This window comes from Manis javanica, chromosome X, assembly GCF_040802235.1.
Source record: "Manis javanica isolate MJ-LG chromosome X, MJ_LKY, whole genome shotgun sequence".
NCBI classification, from domain to species: Eukaryota; Metazoa; Chordata; class Mammalia; order Pholidota; family Manidae; genus Manis; species Manis javanica.
In genome coordinates, this window is record NC_133174.1 from 94517079 (window position 1) to 94522984 (window position 5906).

Sequence of the window (5906 nt, forward strand, 5' to 3'; positions counted from 1 at the left end):
ACACGCGACTTCTCACCCCTGCGCGCTCAGTGGAATGGAGTCCCTAGAGGTGGGTAACGAGTCTGGCCCTGCCTCCCAGCGCAGAGTTGTTTGACTAGGAGGGGGTCACCTGACCTAAGATCCGCCAGTAGAAGTTCTCTTCCAACCTGTTTAACTTCGAGAAGAAACCGTTGAGACTCCGCGCACTGCCAAGACCCGTGTTCTTTTGCGGCAGCCTCCTGAGAGGAAGCAAGTGGCTCCCGCTGCTGAGGTCTTGGATGGTTCCCAGGTTTTCTCCAACTCTCCTAGCAAGTAGGTATGTTACACCATTCTTCTCTTGATAAATCACACCTCTACCAGCCTAAATTACCCACGGCTGAGGTTTGGAGATTAATAAGAAAGAAAATCCAGTCAGATTGGAACCACTTTCCTCTCCTCTCCCTCTTCATCCCCCTATTCTTACCTGTGGTTCGCTTCTATTGTATCGCTAATAAATTCACACTCTCTCAGAATCTAACAGCCCTTATCTTCTTAAAATGAACTGTATTTCTCCTTTGCATCTTAGTTTTGTTTAGATTACTGTTGCTGTCCCAGACCTTAAATTAAAATGCTTTTCTCCGGTGAAGATCAAATAAGTAAGTATTCAGGTACATCCTGGGCATGAATGCAGCTTCATTCCTTAAAATGGGCTCACAAAGCAGTTTGAATTCATTTTTTAATGGGTGAGGTGCTGTGAGCGTTTATCCTACTGTCTTCCTTGCTGTGTTTCAGCTGGCCAATTATTATTAAACCATGTGATTTATAGACTAACCATGTCTTTAACCACTGACATTGTATTTTTTAATTCCTTATTTTGAATAATTTTAGATGCATGTTAAGGTCGCAGAAAATGGCAGAGAGTGTCTTTACCCAGATTTCCCTAATGTTAACAGTTTCCAACACTAAGGAAGGATGATCAGAACCAGGAAATTAACATTGATGTAATACTATTAACAAACGACATACTCTATTTTAGTTTCACCAGTTGTACGACTAATGTCCTTTTCCTATTCCAGGATCCCATTCAGGATACCGCCAGGGCATTTGGCCATCATTTCCACTTAGTCTCCTGCAGGCTGACGATTCCTCAATCTTTCTGGGTCTTTCACATCCCTGAGGCTTTTGAAGATCCTATACTGGTCAGGTATTTTATAGAAGATCTGCCAATTTGGGTTTGCCTGATATTTTCTTAAGATTAGATTTAAGTTACTCATTTGGGCAGGAATTACTGTTTACCTCCATTGGTGATGGGAGACTTTCCATCCTAGTGTTGTCAGGGTGGCCGAACACATTACACCCGACAGTTAATTTTGTTCCTTGAATTGTTCCAGCTCCGGTCATTGGGAGCCCCTTTCGGTTTCTTAGCTTAGCTGTTTCCTTCCTCACCTCTCAGTGTGGTAAAGATAGTCATTTACAATATAGTTAGATTCATTTGTTGCTCTTTGTATTTGAGTTTGGGACCTGCCCCCACCTTGATTGATACAAATTGTTCATTTTTTGGGTATGGGAATCATTACCACAATTCAGAGTGAAAAATGTCTTCTACCTGAAGGGTCACTTTTGTGTTTTAATATTCATTTGTGTGATTGCAAGTTTGAATCATCATGTCTTTGAGGACCATGATATATATTTTGTGAATCATCTGTTCATATCATTTTCTCATTTTTGACAGAAATTTTAGCCCTTTGTCCTTCAATATTTAAAAGTTCTCTATATATGTGTTACATTACCCATTTGTCCATGGTGTATGCTGCAAGTCCTCTGTCCCAGTTTCTCAGTTTCCTTTTGATTTATTTAGGATGTGTTTGTCAAATATTTAAAAAAAATTTGTACAGTCAAATTGATCGTTCTTGTCTTTCACGGCCTCCTAATTTGAGTCACAGTTAGAAAGCCTTTCCCTACACTGAGGTTAAAGAAAAGTTCTGCCATATTTTGTTCAAGAACTTGTGATTTCATTTTTTTATGTTTAAATCCCTAACATCATTGCAGTTTGTTTTCTGGAAGGTGTGTGATATGAATCTACTGTTATGTTTCTCTAAATGTCTCAGTTGATCCATCACCATTTCTTAAATGTCCATCTTTGCTTTGCCCCAGTGATTTTGCATGCACCGCCCCCCCTTTTTTTTAATACTAGAATTTCTGTATGTACTTGGGTGCATCTCTGTGTTTTCTCTTCTATTCCATTGGGCCTTGTATCTGTCCAGGTACCAGTGCTATGATGTTGTAATTGCAGAGGCTTTACACCGTGCTTGAATGTCTGGTATCATTCCTCCCCTCTCGTAGGTTTTCTTTTTCATTTATATCCTAGGTATTCTTGCATATTTTAAACTATGAACTTTATTATGACTTGTCTTACTCCATAACAATGTTTGTTGCTATTTCTGAGATTTCATTCAATCTATAAATTAACTTAGGGAGAATTGACATATTTTCAATGTACTATTCTGCCCATGGACAGTGACTGTCTTTTCATTTACTCACTGTCACAAAGGAAAACATCTTCCTTGTATAGATGCAATGACAATTCCTTGTCATTTGGAAAAACCTTTCCTTGTATTGATGTTCGTGCTAAGTTTATACATGTACATTTAATCTTATGTGTTGCTGTCATATATGGGAACTTCTCTCGCAATATGTTCTCCCCACTGGGTTTTTGTGTGGTTATATACAAAGACTATTGATTCTTTTATGTTAGCTTTATATGCTGCTCCCGTACTGATTTTGAATATTGTTTCAGTTAATGTGTCATTGTTCTGTTAGATGTGTAGGTATACTGTAATATCATTGGCACACAGAGACGGCTTTACCTCTTATTCTCCATTCTTACAAATCTGATAGCTTTCTCTTGTCAACTGATGAATACTTATAGTACAAGTCTGAGTAGGAATAAAGGAGTGGGCATCTGTTCCTTGCCTCTAGTGGTCCCCCATTTAATAAAATACTGGCATTAGGAATTAATTATGTATCTTCTTTCGTGTTTAGAAAACATCCCCTGCAGCCTATTTTCTAGACGTTTTTCTTTTCTTAACATTTATCAGTGTTGAACTTTCCCAAAGGCTTGTTCAGCATCTATGGTTGTCCTTAACTATGTTACTACCATGAGTGATATAAACGGAATTCCTAATATAGAGCCAACTTTGTATTAATGGAATCAATCCCAGTTGGTCACAGTGTATTAGTTTCTTAATGTATTATTGTTGGATGTTTGCTAATGTTTTATTTAGGATTACATATGTACATTTTACCTACCAGTGTCATACTTGCTTCATAGGAGGAGTTAGGGACTTTTCCTTCCTTTCTAACGTTACTGAATAATTTATAGAGAGGCCATTGGTCCTGTGGCATCCTTGATACTTTACTAGAATTCACCTGTAAGACCACCTGAGCAAGGTGCTACTTGGGGGTAATTGCATAGTAACTTTATTTCTTCTATGAAAATTGGCAAATTTCAGCTTTTTAACACTAGAGTTAGCATTTTGTTAGTCTGAATTTCTCTAGGACAATATCTACTTCGTGTAGATTTTCAAAGTTATTTGCAAAGAGGTTGCACAGGAATTTCTCTTTTCTGTTCAATATTTATTTTCATTCTTCCACTTTTTCTTGTAAAAGTCTTTAGCACTCCGAATTTGCCTCTGATCACTACTTTACGTGTATCCCATAGATCCTGATACGTAGTTTGTGTAACTTTAATTTGATGCTCCTCTTTAACCCAAAAAAATTTTAAACCAGAAACCCTTTCCTGGTAGAAAAGCCTTTATGTTTTCAGTTTGTGTTAGTAATTTTAACTTTTGTTGCTTCGTGATTAGAGAGGACTATTTGGGGTATTTCTAATTTTAACTTTGTGTGCTTTGTGATAAGGAGAACTATTTGGTCTATTTCTAATTTATGGAAGTAAATGCTGCCATCCCTGTTTAATTTGTATCAATTTTGACAAGAAAATATACTCTCTATTGTCAGAGCATATGTGTATACACATATAGTTTATTATGTTGTTTAGATTTTCTACATCCCATCCCAATTTTTTATACTACTTGATCTGTCTTATACTAATTAATTTATTAAATCACCCATTTTTACCATATTTTTATCTATGTCTCCTTGCCTTTTTGCTTCATAAAAGTGTTTGCTGTGTTATTTAGTGTATAAATATTCCTAAGTGTTACATCTTCATTGTGAGTCTTGGCTTTTATCATCAACATGTGTCCTTTGTCATGTTAAATGCTTTTAAAAAACTCATCCTGAACTACCCTGTTTTCTGAACTCTTTCCTATCTGGTCCATTCTTCTGCACTGCCCAGTATTATTTAAAACTCACCTACTGCATTATGACATAAAGTTTAACTGTCTTTTGTTCTATTCTTCTGCTTTCTCTCATGTTTAATTACACAACTTCTGTGTTTTCACAATATTGAAGCATTTCTACATTAGTCTTCCCACGTTTTCCACCACCTCGATTTTGGTATTAGCTGTAACATGCTCAACATCACATATTTTGGTGACGTTTTCCATCATCAGATAGGGGATCACAATCCTAATTCATCTTTTAGAAGATTCTTGGCAATCAGCCTGTGAAGAGGCATATACTAAATGTTTTTAAGTGTGTGGGCCACAGTGTCTCTGTCAAAGCTACTCAGCCTGCCATTGCAGTGCAAAAGCGTTTATAGACAATACATAAACTATTGATTGTGTCTTTGTTCCAATAAAACTTTCTTTACAAAATCAAGCAATGGGCTAGATTTGGAACAATGGGGTGGTGCAGTTTGCAAAGCCCTGCTCTAGTAGATAACTCAGAAAGCACTGAGGGGTGCCGAATTCCCAAGTTCCTATGTGTTGAAAAACTTTCTCTATAGGCTGTGATATTTGAAGGACACTCCAGCTGGGATGGAAAATCTCAACTTCAGACTTACTTTTGGTTCACCTCTGTTTTTATAGTTTTAAAAGGATTCTGATTCAAGCAGGTGTCATATCCTCAAATGCTTGCTTGAGTGCAATTCTGTTTGGAGTGTTGGCTTACAGTCTCCTGCTTTATGGTTGTTTCATATGTGTGAAACTTTTTTCCTCATCTTTTTTTTTTTTGCAATGGTTGCATGTAGGAGTCCCCTTCCTTTTGCTAATGTGTATGATATTGTGTTTTTTGCCAAGATTTCTACCTTAGTGATGTTATTCTTGTGTCAGTATAGCAAAGTCCAGATCCTTTATTTATTTTGTTTTGATAAGGGAGGGAGAAGCTGTGATTGCTCTGATTTGTGGTTCTCTTATGTCTTGGAAGATCCTTCATTTTCCCCATTACCCAAGCGTCTGGGATGCTTCTCCTTTGCTCCTTGACTTTATTATTCCCTAGAGGTTATGTCTTTCAACGACTTCACCTTTATACCCTCCTTACCCTTTTAAATGCTCATACTACGGATTCTTTTCCCTGTAGGTCCAAATCTCGCCTTCCAGGACACCGTTTTAGTATTTTCAGACTTATTCTGCTGCAGTTTTAGATGAAGTTTAAGCCCCTCACTGTTTTCCTCCATCTGTATGTCTTGCAGCTTTTCCAGGTCTGTGTTTGCACACCAGAAAGCCTATTGATGGGAGTGTGACAGCCTGTGTGCTGGAATTTCACGATGTTTGTTACTCCCAATTACGTTGAACTTTTCACATTTTCTATGTTAAAGTAATGATCAGATTGTGGCTTTTGTGTAGATTTACATTTTCCTTCTGATTGGTCGGTATCCTTTTGGGAGGAAATATAATGGAAGGAAGACTGCTTTGTGGTCAACATCATATTCTGCTAACTTACCTGTAATTTACAGGGGCATTTTATCATGTGTGTGTGTGTGTGTGTGTGCACACACATACTTATGCACACGAGCCTATTTGTATTCTATCCCTGTAGTAGGGGTC